The 21,605-nt window shown below is 25.8% G+C and overlaps 1 protein-coding gene across 3 annotated transcripts in view; it reads right to left on the minus strand.

The window, feature by feature from the left end:
* Positions 1–21,605, minus strand: part of LOC117178032 (organic cation transporter 1-like) — a 168,205-nt gene that overhangs the window by 37,928 nt on the left and 108,672 nt on the right. The gene's annotated exons all lie outside the window — the stretch shown is intronic.

Genomic DNA, 21,605 nt, shown 5'->3' on the forward strand with positions numbered 1-21,605 from the left:
TTCTCGCACCACAGAGCATGCAGCCGTGCCATGTGACCCCGTTCACGGGCCACACTCGCATCGTAGCAGTCTAGCAAGTCGTGATTCAGTCGCTCCGTCCACTCAAAGGTCACGAAATCCCGCCGATCCATCGCATTGAATCCATTTTCATTGGCTCCCCCAGCTCTAGATTGGTCGGCACTGTTGGCCGACCCATTGCTGGGAGCCCTGCACGTTCTGTTGTTTAGAACCGCACTTACTACAACTATGTTTGGTGTTGTCATTTTTGTTCCCACGAGAAGCTAGGGAAAGGGGTTCGTCCATCCTTGTAGAGCCCCGCATGCAAGGATAAGGCTGCGTACTCTGAGAGGTCGCCCGGTATCCCAGAGTCACCGTTCTAGACACCTCACCCAGGTGCCATTCTGCTATCGGCACGGTTTTCACACCTCCGCTTGAGGGTTAATTCCTTCGGGACAACCCCTGGACAATTGTCCGCGACTGCCTATTTATTTTTGTAACCATGTTCAGCAAAAACCCTTGGTACAGGGACCCTCTATCCGCAACCCGAGGACGCGTTCGGTGGCTTTGTCATAGGCCCTTCAGTTTGATTCTAGAGGAATCAAAACCGAACCGAATATATATCTATTGGACAAATTTGAAGATTTTTTTTCTGCAGATTATTTATCATCCTTGAATCTAAATTTTAAATGTCAACAGGTTTTTCCTATATGTATTATATTACAATTCAAACATGATATTCTATAATTAATATTTACCAAGTTTGGGTGATCAGTTAAGTCTTTATCATTTGGAAAAATAATTTTTCTAAGAGTATTTAAGCCTGTCCAATATATATCATATTACAATCCATAAATGATATTTATTAAATAATACTTACTTTTTTTATTTATCATTTAGGTCTTAAATACTTGGAAAAGAAATTACATTAGAGAACTTTCAACAAAAAAAGAAATTCTTTGAAGACTCTATAATTAAATTAAATAAAACAAATATTATATCAAGAATATCATGTTTGGGTTGTAATATGAAATACACAAAAAAACTGTGTGACGCTTAAAATTTATAATGAAAAAACATCATAAATGTGTAATTTGTATATTTTTATTTCTTTATACAGATTTTTTATATTCCTTAGCTTCAAATTTTAAGTGTCTACATATTTTTCTAATATTGATCATATTACATTCCGAACATGATATTCTCTAAATAATATTAACTCTGTTTGGTCTATCATTAAGTGTTTAACACTTGGAAAATAATGTTATTCCTTGAAGACTCAATTAATAGATCGACCGAAACAAATATTATGAATAGAATTTCATTTTTGGATTGGAATATGATATATATTGTACAAGAATGTGAACACTTAAAAGATAGATTTAAGGAATGCAATAAATCTTTAGAAAAAAATCGACATGTTTTTCTGATTTCTATCATATTACAATGAAACATCATATTCTATATATTTCTATTCTATTTGTCTGACAAGTATCATATTACAATCTGAACATGATATGCTATAATTAATATTTGCTTTTTCAGCTTTTTAAAGACTTAATTAATCAATCAAAGACAACGAATTTTAGTTTCAGAAAATCATGTTTGGAGCGTAATATGATACATATGGGACAAACTTGTAGAGACTTAGAGTTAGAGTCAAGGAACATAAGAAATCTGTAAAAAAAAAACCCAAGAATCTACAAGTTTATCCGATATGTATAATATTACAATCCAAACATGATATTTTATAAATTTATAAATAATATTTACTTTGGCTGGTTTTTAAAATGAGTCTTTAAAACTTAGAAATGTAATTTTATTAAAAGTACTTTCAAAAGAGAAAATAAATCATTACAAGACGTAATTAATAAATAAACTAATATTATTTATAGAATAACATATTTAGATCGTAATATGATACCTATCGGGTAAATTTGCGGATACTTAAATTTCAGAGTCAAGAATAAAGAATATAGTTTTAATTAGTTTTGGTTTAGCTAATCTTTAAAAAAATAACACTAATTTTGTTTTAATTAGATGTCTTTTGCGCCTGTCAGTTATGATAAACAAAAGATTTTGTAAATTAAGCCTGTTGTTTTTAAGTTGGGAATGAAATATTAACTTTTCATGCTAAATCTCCATAAATTTACATTGTTTTCACTTTTCATGATTCACTGCAGTTGTAGAGTTGTTGGGTAGGATTGATAAAAATTCTGACATAAATTAACGTCAGATTTGAAGATATTATCTGGCCTTCACTTGGCGCCTTCTTCCTTCGCTTGTTAAACATTCATATCAGTATTTTATTCAAAATTTGCATTTATCAATTTTGATTAAATTGCTATCAATTTATTCAAGATGAAAATAAAAATTATAGAAATAAACATTAATAAACTAATTTTAGAATAATAAAATTTATTTAATATGTATTACGTTGGTTAATTTTATTTTGTCTCAAAAAAATCTCTTTTTGAGTAGTGGATTCTGCTAATAAATATTAATACAAAATTAAAAATTTCACCGAAAAACCTTTACTTAAATGAGAACTTTCTTCAAAATGTTGTTGTATAATTTATAATTTCATATTATTATTCACTGCCAAAAATTAATGTTTTATATTACTGGATTTACTGGTTCCGAAAAAAAAATTATTTTTAAAAATGACAATAGCTTCGACAAAATTAATGTAGTAAATAATAATAATAAATATTGATAGATGATCATTTTCATTTTTGTATTTCTTTTTCTAAATAAAAATTTCTTATTAGGCTCCACAATTTTTTTTACTGATTGGAGCATCCCGGGAGACAAAACTGGATTTATTTGAACAAAAAAGTCTAGTTTATTATTTTTATACGATTTTGTCTTTTTTTTTAATTAAAGCTCATTATGTTCCACAGACTCTTAGTTACAGATTTAACTATTTTGGTCAATATTTATGTATTTTCTGAAAAATTTGTCTTTTTTGGTAAAAAATTAACATTCTATGCTAAAAAATTACCTACTATGTTGTAAACTCGTTTTTTAATTTAAAAATGAATTTTTTCATATTTCACTCTGGGTCAAATGTCCACGTTTTGAGACCCTCTGAAACCGAAAAACAGGTTTTTACGAATGTGTCTGTCTGTATGCCTGTATGTCTGTCTGTCTGTGAACACGATCGTTTTGAAAAAAATAATCTATTAGATTGCCCTTTGACACCCTCGTTCAGTGTCCTAAACTAAAGGTCATGTTCGTTAGCCAACCATTTTGGATAAAAATTCAAAAAGTGGGCACATTTTGAATATTTTTGAGACTACTTTTTTAAAGATTTCAAAATTATCTGTACGGTTATTTATAGTATTCAAAAAGTTGAACAATTTATCCATATGACTTTTTTTGAAATATCAAAAATTACTAGAGTTAGAGCATTTTCAAAATAAAAAAAAAACAAACTGAAATGAACATTTTAAGCCAAACAACGCATGATATGAAAAAGAGTCAAGAGAAAAAAACGTTATTTTTTGAAAGCCCTACAAGATTACGATAACAATTTTTTTAACTTGGTCGAAAAATTCTAAATTTGATCGTACCCAAAATTTTTGAAACCACATTTTTTCAAGATTTAAAAATTCTATGTACGGCTGTTCATAGTATTTAGAAACTCAAACAATTTATCCCCATGACTTTTTTCTATAAAAAGAAAATTATCAGAGTTAGAGCATTTTCAAAATAAAAAAATAAAAAAAACTGAAATGAACATTTTAAGCCAAACAACGCATGATATGAAAAAAAGTCAAGAGAAGAGAAGCTTTGCTTTTTGAAAGCCCTAAAAGATTATAATAACAACATTTTCAATTTGGTCAAAAAGTTGAAAATTCCAAATTTAATCGTACAAAAAAATTTTGAAACCACATTTTTTCAAGATTTAAAAATTCTATGTGCGGTTGTTCATAGTATTTAGAAACTCAAAAAATGTATCCCCATGACTTTTTTCTATAAAAAGAAAATTATCAGAGTTAGAGCATTTTCAAAATCCAAAAAAAAACAAACTGAAATGAACATTTTAAGCCAAACAACGCATGATATGAAAAAAAGTCAAGAGAAGAAAAACTTTGCTTTTTGAAATCCCTAAAGGACTACGATAAAAACTTTTTGAATTTGGTCTAAAAGTTAAACATTCGAAATTCGATCGTACCAAAAAAAAATAAAAAATTCAAAAATTCCATTTTTTGGTCAAGCAAAGCAAGATACGAAAAAAATAAAAAAACTCAAATTGCGCGCCATGGGAAGAACTACAAATTTATAATGAATCTCTTTTCGATATAAGCTACGAAAAAACATGAGACAAAAATTGTTCATCCAAGAAAGAGCTATAATTTTTAATAGGACACGTAGTTTTTGGTTTGGTCGTAAAAAATAACATTCAAAATAAAAAATTATAAAAACAAGGAAATAAGAATTAGTATGATTCAATTTTTATGCATATTATGAATTGTAATGATATAAATTTATCGAAATGATGCATGTTTCAGAGCAGCTTAAAATACAATTTAAATCAAAATAAGAAACAAATACAAAAGTAGTCATGATAAATACAATTTGCTTTTTATTTTGCAATTTTTTAATAAGTAATCCCAGACAGAGTTACATAAAAATGTATTATAATTGATACAAAAGTGTTGTGTATAATGTAGAAAAGTTTACATGTTGGATAAAATCAAGTGCGAAGCACGAGATACGTGATGAGAATGTGTTCGTTAAAATCAAAAGAGCTTTAACAAAAGAGAGTTCAAAATTACAAAATTACAGTTGTCGGTCCGTTCACCTTTGATTTTAAAAGGTCTCTGCCCGAATGTGGAAGAAATACAAAGACCAAGTGCGGAGTGCGATTGCCATCAGTCGCATGCCGCAGGTGCGCTCAAACTCTCTTTTATCGAAAGAGAATTCACAATTACAAAATTACAGTGGTGGATGTTTTGAGTCTTAATTTTTAAATTTTTGCGCAAGAATGTGCGAAAATATAAAGACCGAGCGCGTAGCGCGATTTAAATATGTAATCGAGCGCGAAGCGCGAGATAAAAACAACATCGAGCGCGAAACGTGAGAAACAACAGTTGTGCGCCCTAGGCGCGCTCAAACTTGCGAGCCACGCGCACAGCGCGCGATGAGAATGTGCCCGCGTAGCGGGCAGAGTTTTTAAATTTATTTTGATTTAGATATTAACTATTACATTTTTCAATGGGAATTAATTGTGTGTTTTTTTTTGTTTTTTTTTTAACATTAACTTCTTGGTTTAAAGTTGAACTACTTTGTGAAAAATTAAGTTTTTGTTTGAAGATTTATTATTTTAGATGTAAGTTCATCTATTTGGTTATAAATGAACTTTTTCGCATATTAAAATGTTTTGTAAAAAATTAGTATTTTTTCATTGAAAATTTAACACTTTAGTAGAAAATTAAGCTACATGTTAAAAATGAAGTTTTTCATTAAAAATTCGAACTTTTATTTGAAAATGGACGAATTTCGTAATTCGTCCTTTGTGGTAGAAAATTAATGTTCTTGCTAAAATGTTCATTTTCTCTGGTAGAAAATTAATTTCCTTAGTTGAAAAATTACTTATTATTTTTAAAACAGGATTTTTGCCAAAAAATTAATTTTTTTTAAATAAAACTTTTTAGTTTAAATTTGAATTTTTTTGTTAGAAATGGATTTTTTGGTTGAAGATTCATTGATTTAGATTCAACTTCAACTATTCGGTCATGAATGAACTTTTTTGTAAATTTAATTATTTTGTAGAATTTTTTTTAATTGAAAATTTAAAAATTCAGTAGAAATTCAAACTTTTTGTTTATGAAAATTTATCTATTATTTTATAAACTTTTTTTTGGTTAAAAACATAATTTTTTAAAATAAACTCCTTTTTTGAAAATTCTAATTTTTGGGTTAAGATTTTGAATGCTTTGACAGAAACTTTGACTATTTGGTTGACAATTAACTTTTTTTAATTCAATTATTTTGATGAAAATTAGTATTTTTTCAGTATAAAATTAATCACCTTGGTTGACAATTCATTTTTTGTTATTTAACTAATTTTGTTGGCTGAATATTAATCTATTTAATTACAAATTTAACGGTTTAAATAAAAATTATTCATTTTTGTTAAAAATTCTTATTTTTGGTTAAAAAATTAGTTCCGTTTAGTATAAAAATTATTTTTTTTTTAAATAGTCTATTTTGAGTTTAAAATTGAACTATTTTCATAAAAATTCATATTTTTAGTTGAGGATTCAACTATTTTGTTAAAAATTCGTTTTTTTTTTTTGGTTAATTCAACTGGTACAAAATTCGTTTTAAACTAAAAATTACTTTTTTAAACTACAAACTAGTTTTTTAAACTAAAAATTAGTTGTTGTTTTTTAAACTGACAATTAATTGTTTTTTTAACTGGAAATTAGGTTTTTAAACCGAAAATTAGTTTTTAAACTGAAAATTTAACGATTCTATTTTTTTTTAATTCGCCTATTTGGGTAGAAACTGAACGTTGTTGAATACCACTGTATTTTATTTAAAATTTAAATACCTTTTTGTTAAAATATTAACTATTATATAGTTAAAGTTGAACCACTTATTGAAAAAAAAATTTCGATGTTGAAGATTTATAATTTTGGTTGGAAATTCAACTATTCTACAATTCTACAATTTGTTTAAGAGTCTGATTATCTGGCTGAAGATTAAATTTTTGGTTACAAATTCATATTTTTGATTGAAAATTGAACCTATTTGGTAGAAAAATAAACTATTCTTTTGAAAATTAAACTATTAATTTGACAATTAAACTATTCTGTTGGAAATTCGTTTTCTTTAGTCAAAAGTAATTTTTAAAATTTTTAAATGTAGATATTTTTTTGAAAATTCATGTATTTGTTTGAAGACTTTTATCTTTATTTGAAAATTTAACTATCTGATAAAAATTTATGTAATTTATTGAAAATTCGATTCTTTTTGTTGAAAATTATTTTTAACTTCAAATTAAACGATTCTATTTTGTTTTAAAAATGTATCTTTTTTAGTTGAAAATTAAACCATTTCGTTAACAATTCACCTTTCTTGTTTGAATATCAATTTTCTTCATAAAAATTCTTCTTTTACGATTTAAAAGTCAACTGTTTTCTTGAACATTTGACTTTTTAGCTTAAAAATTTAACTATTTTCTTACAAATTTCTCAGTTAAAAAACTTAATTTTGTTTTTAAAAAATTCGTATGTAGTAGAAAATTTCACTATTTTCTCAAAATCATCTTTTTTGGTTAAAAGTTTACCTGCTTTGTTGAAAATATAAAACGGTACTTATTTTTGTATGTGGGGTAAAGCGGAACATCTGTTTTAAATAAAAAAAGCGATAATATAAAGGCGCGAGATGCAAAATGACGGATGTCCGATTTACCCCACTGTACCGCTTTACCCCACACTGTCTTACGAAGCCCCGTTTTTAGGGGAATTTTTAAGAAAATGGCCAACATTAAAAATAGGAAATAAATCAAAATTAAAAACAGAAAAAATATACAAAAATAGAGATAATAGTTGAAAATGTGAGGGGTCAAAGTTCATTTAACCTCAGAATTGTCAATGAAACCTTCCTAAATTATCCTCTACGCTTAACTTCTTATACAATCAACATATAAAAATAAAATGCTTCGAATCAAGACGAACTATTGAAGAAGAAAAAAATTCAGTTTTCAATTCAAAAGGTTGATTTTCGAACAAGAATCTTGAATGAAAAAAAAACAACTAAATTTTAACAAAATACATGAATTTGCAACCAAAGAAAGACGAATGTTTACCAAAAATAAAATATTTAAATATCCAGTTAACAAAAAAAGAAGTTTTTACGAAGTAGCTAAATTTTAAACTGCCTAAATTAATTTTCTAACAAAAAAAACGAACTGTTAACAAAATATAAGAAATGTCAGAATTCAATAGTTGAATTATTAGTTAAAATAAATTTTCAACGAAGTAGTTCGATTTTCAACTAAGAAGATTTAATTTCTACAAGAACAATAAATTGTTAAAAAAATACAGTTAATCTCAACCAAATAGTTCAACTTTCAACTGAAAAAAGTGATTATTAAAAATCAATAGTAAAAATATCATTTATACTAATTAATTTTCACTCGAAAGAAACTTTAAACCAAAAAGATAAATTTTTAGGAACAAATTAGTTCTCTTTTAAAGAATCTATTTTTAATAAAATACATAAATTTTGCAACGAAAATGAAATATTTTAATTTCCAGTTAAAAAAATGAATTTTTGAGGAAGTAGTTGAATTTTTAACTGAAAAAGAAGATTTATTTTCTACAAGAAAAAAATTGTTCATAAAATACATTTAATCTCAACCAAACAGTTAAACTTTTATAAAAAAAAACTTAATATAAAAAATTCATATTAAAATTTTCATTGACACTAATTAATTTTCACTCGAAAAAAGACGTTTTTAACCAAACAGAAGAATTTATAACACTAAAAAAATTAATTCTGTTTTCTAAAAATACATAAAAGATATATATCCAATAAAAAAATAAATAGATTAATTTTCAGTTAGAGAAATTAATTTTAAACCGAAAAAAACGAGAATTTTTTCAACCAGATAGATGACTTCCCAAAGGAGACTATTAATTTTCTACCATAAAAAGACGAATTTTTAATAAATGTTTGAGATTTTAACCAAAAAGGTAAATTTCAAAGCAAGAATCATGATTTTCTACCAAAAAAAATTTAACAAAATACATGAAATTGCAACTAAGAAAGACAAATTTTCACCAAAAATAAAGTAGTTAAATCTTTAGTTAAGGAATTAATTTTTAACGAAGCTGTTTAATTTGCAACCAAGAAGATTAATTTTATACAAGAAAAAAATTGTTAGCAATATGTTAACAATTTTGTTGAAAAATCTTTACTAAAAATAGGATAGTGAAATTTTCAGTTAAAAAAAAGTCAATTTTTAATGAAGTAGTTGAATTTTCTACCAGAAAGATTAATTTACTTCCAGAACAAAATAGTTAACAAAATACATGAATTTTCAACCAAAGAGATTAAATTTGAAATAAAGAAACTAAACATATAATAACAAATTAAAGTGTTAAACTTTGAGTTATAATCAATAATTTTCATTTTTTTAAATTATTTACAAAAAATATGAATTTTTAAGCAAGAATATTAATTTTCCATAAAAAGATACTAATTTTTTACAAAGTGTATCAATTTTCAACCAAATAGTTTAACTTTAAAATGGAAAAGATAAATATACAACAAAAACAAGTTAATAGATAAATCTTCAGTTAAAAAAATAAATTTTTAATAACACACAAACACCCATTTTTCAACCGGTCAGATGAATTTCTAAACGAGAATATTAATTCCCCTACCAAAAAAACAATTTTGAACAAAATCCATAAATTTTCAACAAAATAGTTCAGTTTTCAACCTAAAGATGACTTTTTAAAGTTCTAATCATCAATTTTCATTAAAACAAAAAGAAATTTTCAACCAAAAAGATGAATTTTTGAGCAAGAATATTAATTTTCTATAGAAAAAGACCAGTTTTTAACAAAATACATAAATTTTTAACCAAATAGTTGAACTTTAAACTATAAAAGATAAATGTTTAATAAAAAAGTAGTATAAAGACAAATTTCCACAAAAAATAAAAAAGTTAAATTTTTCAGTTAAAAGAATTTTTTCAATGCAATTAAATTTTTAATAAAATTGTTATGTCTTCATCAAAAAAATTATTGATTTTTTACAAAATAAAATAAATTTTCAAAAAAATCATCAATTTTTAACTAAAAGAGACTAAGCTTTAGCTAAAAATGAAATAGTCAGATTTTCAGTAAAGAAAATAAATTTTCAATTAAAAAAAAATGTATATTTTTTCCAAATAATCGTTGAAAACGATTTGGAATACATACATAAATTACGTCAAATTATCTATATTACTCTGGATTACAAGTTAATTATTTGGATTATTCAAATTACAAGTGTATTAACCGTCTTTTTTATTACAATAAAATTTCGGATCAAACTGTCATTGCCGATTTTTGAGAAAAACTTTAATTATTTTTTCATATAATAACATAAAAATGACTTTTAAACTGCACTTTTCTTTAACAAATACTTTTATTTATTCCAAAATAAGTTATAAACAAATAAACAATTGTCATTGTAGAAACAATTGTTTAAACAAATTTTTATCATTTCATGTGCTTAGAAATAAAATTCCAAGTTTTCACGGAATTAAAGCTATTTATTTAGCAATAACTTCTTCTAATGAGTCCATAATATTTAATAATTATTTAAACAAACTTAATTAACAAATGCATTATTCCGTTGGTTTGAAGCATTTAAACTTCGTTTTTTAAAAAGTATTCATCAGTTGATAACAAAAAATTTAAAAAGTGAGGGGTCATAGTTCATTGAACCTTAGAATTGTCAATGTAACCTTCTTAATTTACCGCTTACGCTTTATTCTTACCATATCATCATCATAAAAATAAAACGCTCCCAATCAAAATACATCGTTTTGAATGGTATAAAACTACACTCAGAAAACGATTTGGTTGAACCAAAAAGATTTTTGTTGGTTTTTATGGTTCTTTAAAGGACAAACAAATATTTGGTTGCCCCAACCAAATTGTTTGGTTCTTGTAAACAATCCGTTTGATAGATAAAAAACGAAACAAAAAAACATTGATTTAACCAAATTTTCGTGTATATTAAAAAAAACAGTTTGTTTGGTTTAAGAGAAATTTGTTTCTAAGTGAATCTGACTAAAAGAAATGCGTTAAAAAAAAATTATATTAAGGGGTTTCACAAGCCCCATAAAATTGAACAAGTATATCCCATGAGAAAAAAAGTTTTTATTTATATTCAGAATAGTCAATATTGGGTCAATCGGAATTTTTTTCACAATCACCAGTAGAATGCAAAACAATGAAGATTTTTTTAATGTAAATCCCATAAGTTTTTTTATGGGACCCCCAAAAAAAAACACATGAGGGAAATTTTTTTCAATTTTTTAAATACACATTGTTTCCAATCCCTAAAATCTTATATTTTTCTGATAATTAGATGCGTAAATAAATTTGTTAAATAATTTATTATTGTTTATAAAAATTTTCTTTTATAATAGAGATAAAAGATCGTCAATTTTTCGAATTTTTTTACTTATTTTTAACTCTTCACTTAAATCGAGGCAATGAGCAATTAAGTTTTACAACAATAATTCTTCTAAACATTTTTTATTATTTAAAATTATATTCTTTTTAAATAATTTTAGAAAGTTGCAGTTTTTTCGAAAATTTTATAGTTTTTTTACTCTGTTCAATTATATTAAGGTAATCATTAATTCAAGTTGAGAAAGTTTAAACAGTTCTTAATTACGAAAAGAAATGTTTTAAAAAATCATTATTGTTTATAACAATCTTTTCCTATAATAATGCTAAATAGTTGCGTAATTTTCTGAAAATATCCCATTTTTGTCAATTATTCACTAGAAAGAAGGTGATCATGAATTCAAGTTAACAAAAAAATATCTTAAATAATTTATTATTATTTTTAATAATATTATCTCTGAATAAGGATAGAAAAGTGCGGTTTTTTCTGAATATTCAAATTTTTGTTCAAATTTTACTTAGAGTAATGTTAAAATTAAAGAAGTTCAAGAGACATAGTTTTTTAAACAAACTATTATTGTTTATTACTATCTTCATCTATATTATTGCCAGATAGTTGTGGTTTTTTTTAAAAGCTTTAACTTTTTGTCTATTTTCAACTTAGGGCGATAATAATCAATGCAGTTAAAAAACATCATTGTGTAAACAATTAATTTATTGTTTATAGCTATCTTCTCTTAGATAATTTATAGAAAGTAACGATTTTTTAAAAAATACTTTTGGTTCTTATTTAGGAATAAATACTATATAAAAAAGAGATTGAATAGTTTTTTAACAATCTATTTCTATTTTCCGAATATATTTTTCTGAAATAAAAAACAGATATTTGAATTATTCTTAAAATTTTCTATATGGATCATTTCAAATTTCGACTTTTCCTTGAAGTAATTTCGGAGAGCCTCTTTGCCTAAATCAATAACAATAATAAATTATTTAAAAAATTATGTCTGTTAACTTGCATTAATCATCTTACTAAGTAAAAGTGGAAAAAGAATTTAAATCTTTAGAAAAAAAAAGAAAGTGTTTATCAATACTATAAGAAAAGCAGTTATAAACAATAATTATTTTTCTAAGCAATAATGTTTGTTAAATTGCATTCATTATTGTCTCGCTCAAAATGAGAAATGGACAAACAGTTCATAATTTCGGAAAAATCCGCAACCAACTAATGTTATTTCAGGAGAAAATAGTTATAAATAATAATAGTTACAAATAATAATAGTTTATACAACCATTATTTCTGTCAAATAGCAATAACAATTACCTCATTTTAGGTGAAAAGTTGACAAAAAGTGAAACATTTAAGAAAAAGCTGCATCTAGCATTACTATAGGAGAAAATAATCATAAACAATAATAATTTGAAGGTTTATTTTTTGAACTAATATAAAACTAACAAAGAATTTCAACAAAATTTCACAAAAAGGCTAAAAAGAATTAGATTCCTTGAAAAACTGTTTTTTTTTTAAATAAAATACTCAAGAAAAAATAAGTAAAAAAGAACAGTAACTTGTTTAAAAAATTATTTTTGCTAAATTTAAGTAATAATTACCGTACTCAAAGTGAAAAGTAGTCCAAAAGTTAAAATTTTCATAAAAAACTGCAATTTCCCCTGACATTATTCAAAGATAATATTATTGAAAATAATAAATTGTTTAAACAATAATACCTATCAAAATGAATTAGTTATTACCTCACTCTAATTAAAAAGTGGACTAAAAATAGAAAAATTGAGAAAAAAACTGCAACTTATTAACATTATTCTAAGATATTATTTTTATAAATAATAATAAATGGTTTAAACAATTATTTATGTCAAGTTAAATTGATTAATTCCTTAATCTAACTGAAATATTTAAAACAAGTAAAAAAATTCGGCAAAAACGAAACTTTCTAACTCTATTCGAAGAAAAAATTCCTAACAAAAATCAATTGCTTAAACAATTATTTTTTGTTAAATGTAATTGATTATTGTCTCGCTCTGTGACAAAATCGAAAAACAGTTGGATTTTTCCGAAAAAATCGCAAAATTCTAATATTATTCAAAGAGAATATTTTTTTAATAATAATTTTTTAAACAATTTATTTTATTAAATTTCATCAATTAATACATGGCTCTAACTGAAAAGTTACAATAAGTGGAGGAAATTTCAGAAAAAAGCCGGAAGTATCTATCATTACTATAGAAAAAGATAGTCGTAAATAATAATAATTTGTTTAAATAATTGTTTTTGTTAAATTCAATTTATTATTACTTCGCTTTACCTAAAAAATTGCAAAAAGTGGAAAATTTTAAGAAAAAATCGCTACTATTTAGCATTACTATGGAAGAAGATTTCTATAAACGATAAAAATTTGTTTAAATAATTATGTTTGTTAAATTTTATTAATGATCACCTCGCTCTATCTAAAAAGTTGCAAAAAATAGAAAATGTCATAAAAAATCGCTACTATCTAGCGTTACTATGGAAGAAGATAGTTATAAACAATAACTTTTCTTCAAATAATTATGCTTGTTAAATTTTATTAATTATTGTTTCGCTCTACCTCAAAAATTGTAAAAAGTGGAAAATTTTAGAAAAAATCCCATCTATCTAGCATCTCTGTAGGAGAGGATATTTATAAACAAAAATAGTTTGTTTAAACCATTTTTTTCGTCAAATCGCCCAAATTATTACCACAATAAGTAAAAATTTAACAAAAAGTTAAATATTTAAGAAAAAACCGCAACTTTTTAGCATCATTCACAGAGAATGTTATTATGAATAATAATAAATTGTTCAAACAATTTTTTTTTTTTTAGTTATTTATTGCCTCACTCTAATTGAAAAGTGAATAAAAAGTGAAACATTTAAGATAAAACCTCAGATAAAGCTGCAACTTTCTAGGATTATTCTTAGATGATATTGTTATAAATAATAACAAATTGTTTAAACACTTTATTTATATATTTAACTATCAGCAGAAAGTAATACTTCTTTTATTACAAACAATCTGTACAAAAAATCATAATTAGGACCAGAAACACGCAATACTCAATTTTTCATTTATGGGTTTTTTCGGAACTCTATAAAACAAACTTATGGGGGGTGATATTCCAAAAATAATTATTTATGTGTATTTTATAGGTAATTTTAAACATAAATTTTGAGTTTTAACTCGATTAACCTAATATTGACAATTCTGAATAAAATGTACGAAAACGTTTTTTCTAAGGGAAATACGTGCTAAACACCATGGGGTTTGCGGAACCTCAAAAAATTTGTTTCATATTTTTTTTGCGTGGATTCAAAAAAATTTTAGGGCGATATGGATGAAAATTAAAAAAAAAATTCCTACGCATTTTTGGACCCCCATAGCGATCATCGCAAGTTTGTTGCAATTACCTCTATAGTATATAGTATTTAGTATGTGGCATGTACTATCAGCGATATTTGTTTCATTCGCTCACGTAGGACATGGTTGTTCCTGTATACGATACATCCATCATATGTGTGAGGCCCTCACGTGTGTGAATGCTTCACACTTATGTGAAAAGTGCGATAGTGTGGGTGGCTCCCACAGAAAGTGGTGTCCATCACCCTCGGTTGACAGGAGGAACGTGCCCCCTTTTCCCCTCCTGGCCCCTCACCCAGGCCCCTTTGCTCCACCCCACCGTCCTTCTGACTGTTTAACCAATCTCCTTCATTTCACAATCACGAGCATGATCGTTTCCCTTTCTGGGATCCAATTCGTAAAATTCTTAGATTGACTGTGTTTTCGTTGTTCCTCTGTCTTGTTTTAATTGTTCTTTAGGGTTTAGGCTGATTCAAACACTTTCTTGCAAATTTTGATGCTAACGATCCGTGAGAAATAAACTTCCACTATTCTCCACGAGTTTTCCAAATTCTATCAGATTTTTTGGGCCTTATTGGTTCTTATGATTTTCGGCCTTAAGGTTTTGAATTCACATTTCTAATATTATTTTGGGCCTTAGAGTTATGGTTCTTGTATTTTTTTACTTTTGGTTTTTTTATCTAAAATTTGAAACTTGGAATTTCGGATCTAATTTTTGTACCCGTCATTTTTGATATTGCATTTTGAAACTTGTAGCTTTGGGCCTTAAGGTTTTGGACTTGCAGCCTGGGACTTAAAGTTTTGGATCTTTTTATTTACCAATCAGTTTTCGAACTTGTATTTTTTATGCTTGGTTTTGGACCTTGTGGTTTTGGAATTCACGTTTAGAATCTTATTTTGGGCATTATACTTTTAAATCTTGTTTTTCGGGGCTTTTGATTTATAGTCTCTTGGAATTGAAGTTTGGGACTTGAAATTTGGGATTTTATATCTGGCTTTTAGACTTAATAGCCCATTAGTTCAGGATCTTGTATTTTTCCTTTTTTTAGGGCCTTAAGGTTTTGACTTCACATTCGGATTCTTATTTTGGGCCTTAAAGTTGTATTTCTTGTATTTGTGCATTTTGGTTTTCAGACATAAAATTTGAAACTGGGAACTTGGGATCATATTTTGGTACCCGTCAGTTTTTTATTTTGTATTTTGAAACTTGTGGTTTTGGGCCTTAAGGTTTTGGACTTGTAGCCGGGGACTTTAAGTTTGGGATCTTTTTTTTTACCCATCAGTTTATTTCGGACCTTAAGGTTTTGGACATGATGTTTGGGATCGGAGTTTGGGCCTTACACTTTTGAATCTTGTGTTTCGAGACTTGTGGCTTATGGTCTCTTGGATTTGCAGTATGGAATTGTACTTGCAGTTTGGACTTTAAGGTTTTGATTTAACATTTGAAGTCATTTTGGGCCTTAGAGTTATGGTTCTTCTATTTGGGTACTGGTCAGTTTTTGATTTTGTATTTTGAGATTTGTTGTTTTGGGCCTTAAGGTTTTGAACTTTCAACTTGGGACTTGATATATGAGGTCTTCTTTCGCGTCTTACAGTTTTGGATCTCGTATTTTTTATGTTTGGTTTTGAGAGAATTTTCTTTGGGCCTTAGAGTTTTCTTGTATGTTTTTATTTTGGTTTTCGGACCCATAATTTGACACCTAACGTGTAGGATCTTCTTTCGAGTCTTACAGTGTTGGGTCTCGTATCTTTTATGTTTGGCTTTAGACTTTAAGGTTTTGGACTAGAAGTTTGATATCTTTTGAGCCTTAGAATTTTGTATTTTGTATTTTAAGACTTATTGTTTTGGGCCTTAGGGTTTTGAACTTGCAGTTTGGAACTTGACGTTTGGGATCTTCTTTCAAAACTTACAGTTTTGTATTTCGTATTTTTTGTTTGGTTTCAGGACTTATGGTTTTGGAGTTGACGTCTGGGTTCATATTTTGGGCCTTACAGTCATGGTTCTTATATTTCTGGACTCGGTTTTTAAACACAAAATTTATTAATTGGCATTTGAGATCATATTTTGGTAGCCGTCAGTTTTCGGTCTTATATTTTGAAAATTGTGGTTTTGGGCCTTAAAATTTTGGATTTGCACCTTGGGACTTGAAGTTTATGATCTTTTTTTTAACCTTACAGTTTTCGAACCTGTATTTTTTTATGTTTGGTTTTGGAAATTAGCATTTTGGATTTGACGTTCGTGATCTTATTTTGGGCCTTACATTTTTGGTGCTCTTTTTTTACTTGTGAATTTTGGTCTTAAAGTTTTGGATTTTCAATTTGAGATCTTATTTCGGGTTTTCAGACTTCACAAACCTTATAACATGCTATCCATCAATTTAAAATATTTTATGTTGAGTTTTGTTGTTTTGGGTCTTAAGTTTTTGGACTTGCAGTGTCAGACTTGACGTTTCGGATTTCTCTTTTTGGCCTTAAAGTTATCGAACTTGTATTTTTTTTTAATTTTGGATCTTGAGGTTTTAGACTTGATGATTTTTGGTCTTACATTTTTATTTTTTTATTTTGAGACTTCTGGTTTTGGGACTTAAGGTTTTAGACTTGACATTTGGAATTTTATTTTGGCACTCAGAGTTATGGTATTTGGACTAACAGGTTGGAACTTGAAATTTGGGATCTTTTTTGAGTCTTATAGTTTTGGATCTCGCATTTTTTATGTTTAATTTTGAACCTTATAGTTTTGGAGTTGACGTTAGGGTTCTTATTTTGGGCCTCTCATTTTTGAAGCTTGTTTTTTGAGACTTGTAGTCTTGGGCCTTAATGTTTTTAGACTTGCACTTTGGAATCTTATGTTTAGGCCCTATTGTTTTAGATAATATATTTTAGGACACGTGGTTTTGATCGGAAAACTTTTTTGGAAATTTTTGGTAAAAATTCGTTTAACTTTTTCAATCTCGTTTTTTTTTGTCGAAAACTAGGATTTTTTCTTGAAAATTCATATTTTCGTTAGAACCTGAACTATTTTTTTGACATATTATGTATTTTATTCAAAACTTGTCTTTTTTGGCAGAAAATTAATGTTTTCGTTTGAAGATTCAACTATTTAGGTTACATTTTTTTTAATTGTAAATTTATTTATTTATCTGAAATTTTACTATTTCATTTTCGTTGAAATTGTATCTTACTTGCTTGAAATTTCATGTGTTTTGTTATCTAGTTCTTTTAATATTAAGATTGTTGCTTGAAAATTGATTTTTTTCGTTACAAAATAATGTCTTGGTTGAAAATTAATTAATTGAAGCGAAAATTTAAATCGCTTAGTTTCAATTGTACATTTATCTTTTATTTTTGATTTTGTTAAAAACTCGTTTTGTTCGTTGAAAATTAAGAATTTTTTCAAAATTCATCTTCTTGGTGGGAAGCTGAACAATTTCGTTAAAAATTGATGTATTTTATTAAAATAATGTTTTTTTTTGGTTGAAAATTAATATTTTACATAGCTTGGAAAGATTGATCTTTTTGACTGAAAACCGAACTATTGTCATAAAAATTTCTGTATTTTCTTTAAAATTCGTCTTTTTCGGTTGAAAATAATTATTCTTCCTTACAAATTTATCTTTTTGGTTAAAATTTTTTTCTATTACGAATTAAAAAATTAGATTAAAAATTAGCCTATTCCAATTTTAATTGTGTATTTATCTTCTTTAGTTGAAAGTTCGACTATTTGGTTGAAAATTCAAGGATTTTATTAAAAATTTACTATATCTGGTTATAGATTCTTCTTCTATATTTAAAATTTAACTATTTAGTTCACAATAAAAATTTTTGGTACAAAAAATTGTCTTTTTGTAGAGAATTAATCAAATTCGTTAAAATTTAATTTTTTTGTTTTAAAATTTTATTTTTTTGTTAAAAATTCATCATTTTGATTAAGAATTCAAATAGCCTATTAAAAATAATTCATTTTCAGTTGAATTAAACTAGTTTTAGTCCTATAAATTTTTCGAAAATTGTCATGCTCTCATCCACTAGTGTAAATTCGACCCCCCCCCCCCCCCCCCCCCCCCCACCCTTTCACTCGGAATTTTGAAGATAAAAAAATGAACAAGTTTTTTTTGTATCAATTGATATTCCGGGGTTCTTGAAAGACCAAAAAGTGTTATATTTATTTTTAATTGGGTGTAAGTTTTTTTTTATAAATTACAGAATACATTTAGATATGCACCAGAATTATTAAAAAGAGTTAAAATTTTTTGTTCTGTTTATATCGGCACAGATTTTCGTATTATTTAATGTATTTACTGTAAAATGGTTGGCTATAACTAGCAATAGATTGTTTAAACAATTATTGTTACAGATTTTAATTATTAATCATCTTAATTTGATGTAAAGAGCCGAAAAAGTAAGAGCTTGTAAAAAACAGCACCTTTTTAGGTTTACTTTAAGAAAGAATCAGCGCTGAATTTAATCCCGTTTTATTGAAAAATTGAAATTAACACAAATCAATTTATTTATTTCATTAAATATAAATTTTAGGTTTAGGAAAATTTAGAGAGAACACTTTTTTTCGTTTGAAGCGAACGTGTTTTTAAATTTATTTTTTTATAACATTTTAATACAATTTTTTTAATTTAAAATTCAAACAGTAAGTTTTAAAAACTTTAAGAAAGTAAAAATATTTTCATTGATAGAAATATTCGATTATTTATAATTTCGAGAATATTATTATTCGGGAAGTTTATTTTTTGTGATTTTTAAAAATTGAAATTTAGAAACTCTCGGTTGTAAATATGCAACTTTTTTACGCTATAGTATAGTGATGTGTAGTCATACAGATGAGTTGATTGGTCGAAGGTTATCGAAATTCGCGAGGACGAGTGCGGCACTAATTTAATAATCCAAGGGGAGAATCTGCTGATTCATCAATTTTTGCAGTTCACTGAATTTACTCCTGTCCTCTCTTTTCAATTACAAGGAAATAATAATAATTGTAAAATGATGTAACAAAATAAATAAATATTTGAAGAAAATATAGTAAATAACAAAAACAAGAACAACAAATTTGGTTGAAGTGACTTCAAACCAAAGATACCAAAACGAAGAATTATTTTTCTTGATTTTATATTTGAGATATCTTAAAGCTTTTCCATGAAAATAGAAATCTTTGTCTATAACGTTTTCAAAAATATACATTTACAATTTTTTTAAATTGAAATTTTCATCTTTTCTTGAAAGAAACGAGATATGAGAAAAAGTTGAGAGAAAAATCTTTTCATTTTTTCCCCAAATTTAAAAGAAAAGGAAAAAATATTTTCTAAGAACGGATTACATCATTTTTAAAAGCCTTGTGCATTTTTTTCATAAAAATATAATTTTCATTGAAAACGTTAATATGATTTAAAGATTAAAATAGACGACAGATTAAGTTAACAGATTAAGGTCCGTCCATACACTCTTTTTCCCTTTTTTTAAGAGTTTTTTTTCTATTTTATATTGAAAATAAATTTTTTTAAATAAAAATATAATTTTCTATATCATTTTGTATGGTTAACAGTTGAACCAATTTTATCAAAATTAATTTTATTAGTTTGAGATTTATTTTTTTCAAAGTTAAAAATGATGATTTTCACGGATTTCGTGAAAAATTTGACTTAAAAAAAATTATCAATTCGAGTGAGGTAGTAGTCAATTAATGTTAAAAAATTAATTTTACAACCAATTTATTATTATTTTAATTAATATTCTCTCTGAATAATGTTAGAAATTTTTCTGTTTTCTGAAATGTTCAAATTTTGTCTATTTTTTACTCGAACTGAGTTACTATTTAATTCAATCGACTGTTAAATTAAAGTGAAGCAAATATTTATTTAAATTAATACAAAAATTGATTAAACAATATATTATTACTGTAAATAATATTCTCTTTACTTAATGGTAGAAAGTTGCGGGTTTTTCTAATTTTTAAAAACTATTTGCCTATGTTTCACTTGAAGTGACTTACTAATTAATTACATTAAGCAAAAATAATTATTTAAACAAATTATTATTGTTTATAACTATCTTATATCAGATAAGTGTGAGAAATTTGCGTTTTTAAAAAATATTTTACTTTAATTTGCCTTTTTAGTTAGAAATAAATAATAAATAAACTTTAGAGATAATAATATTTTGATAAATCTATTCATCATAAATCATATTAAATGTAAATATTCCTTAAAGAAATTACTAAGCGCCGCATTGTTTGAATTAAGATAATTATAAACGAAAATAAATTGTTTAAACATATATTTTTGTTAACCTGCATTAATTGCTAAATATAAATATAAAGATAAATATAAATATAGACGCAAATTGGTATTTTTAATACGAACAATTAGATGTCAATGATGATTGATAACTTTTAACAATTTTGGGTTATGTTAGCGTTTTACACCAAAAATTGATATTTTCAAACAAAAATAAATGTATTTCGAATAAGATTGGCAAAATTTTAACAATTTTTTATCATTTAAGTGTTTTCGTCTGATTTTTTTTAATTGTAAAGAAAATTTTATAGAATATTTCCAAATTTGAATAATTTTAGGTTATGTTATCTTTATAGGCCAAAAGTTGGTATTCCAAAACTAAAACTATTAGTTATCGAAAAAATTTCACAATTATGAAGAATTTTCTGTTTTATGTCAGTGTTTTTAGTATTGAGTTATAACTATTTTTGATAAAAAATTATTATATAACTGATATTTTTATTTTTTAACTAAAAATCATTAGATTCCGTAGAATTTTAATAAATTTGTAACAATATTAGGTTACGTTGGGGTTTCACATCGAAAATAGGCATTTTAAGAAAAAAATAATTATAATTTGAACGGGATGTAATATCTTTTAATTATTTTATTTTTTGAAACGTTTTTGGTCGGAAATTGGAAGTTTTAATTATTCAAATTACATTTTAAAAAGGATTTCGAATTTTGAATGAATTGCATGTTATGTCAAAATTTTTCACCTGAAATCGGCTATTTTAAACAAAAAACTACGATTCTAATATGAATAAAAATAAAAATAA

This window comes from Belonocnema kinseyi, chromosome 8 (assembly GCF_010883055.1).
Source record: "Belonocnema kinseyi isolate 2016_QV_RU_SX_M_011 chromosome 8, B_treatae_v1, whole genome shotgun sequence".
In the NCBI taxonomy this organism is placed as follows: Eukaryota; Metazoa; Arthropoda; class Insecta; order Hymenoptera; family Cynipidae; genus Belonocnema; species Belonocnema kinseyi.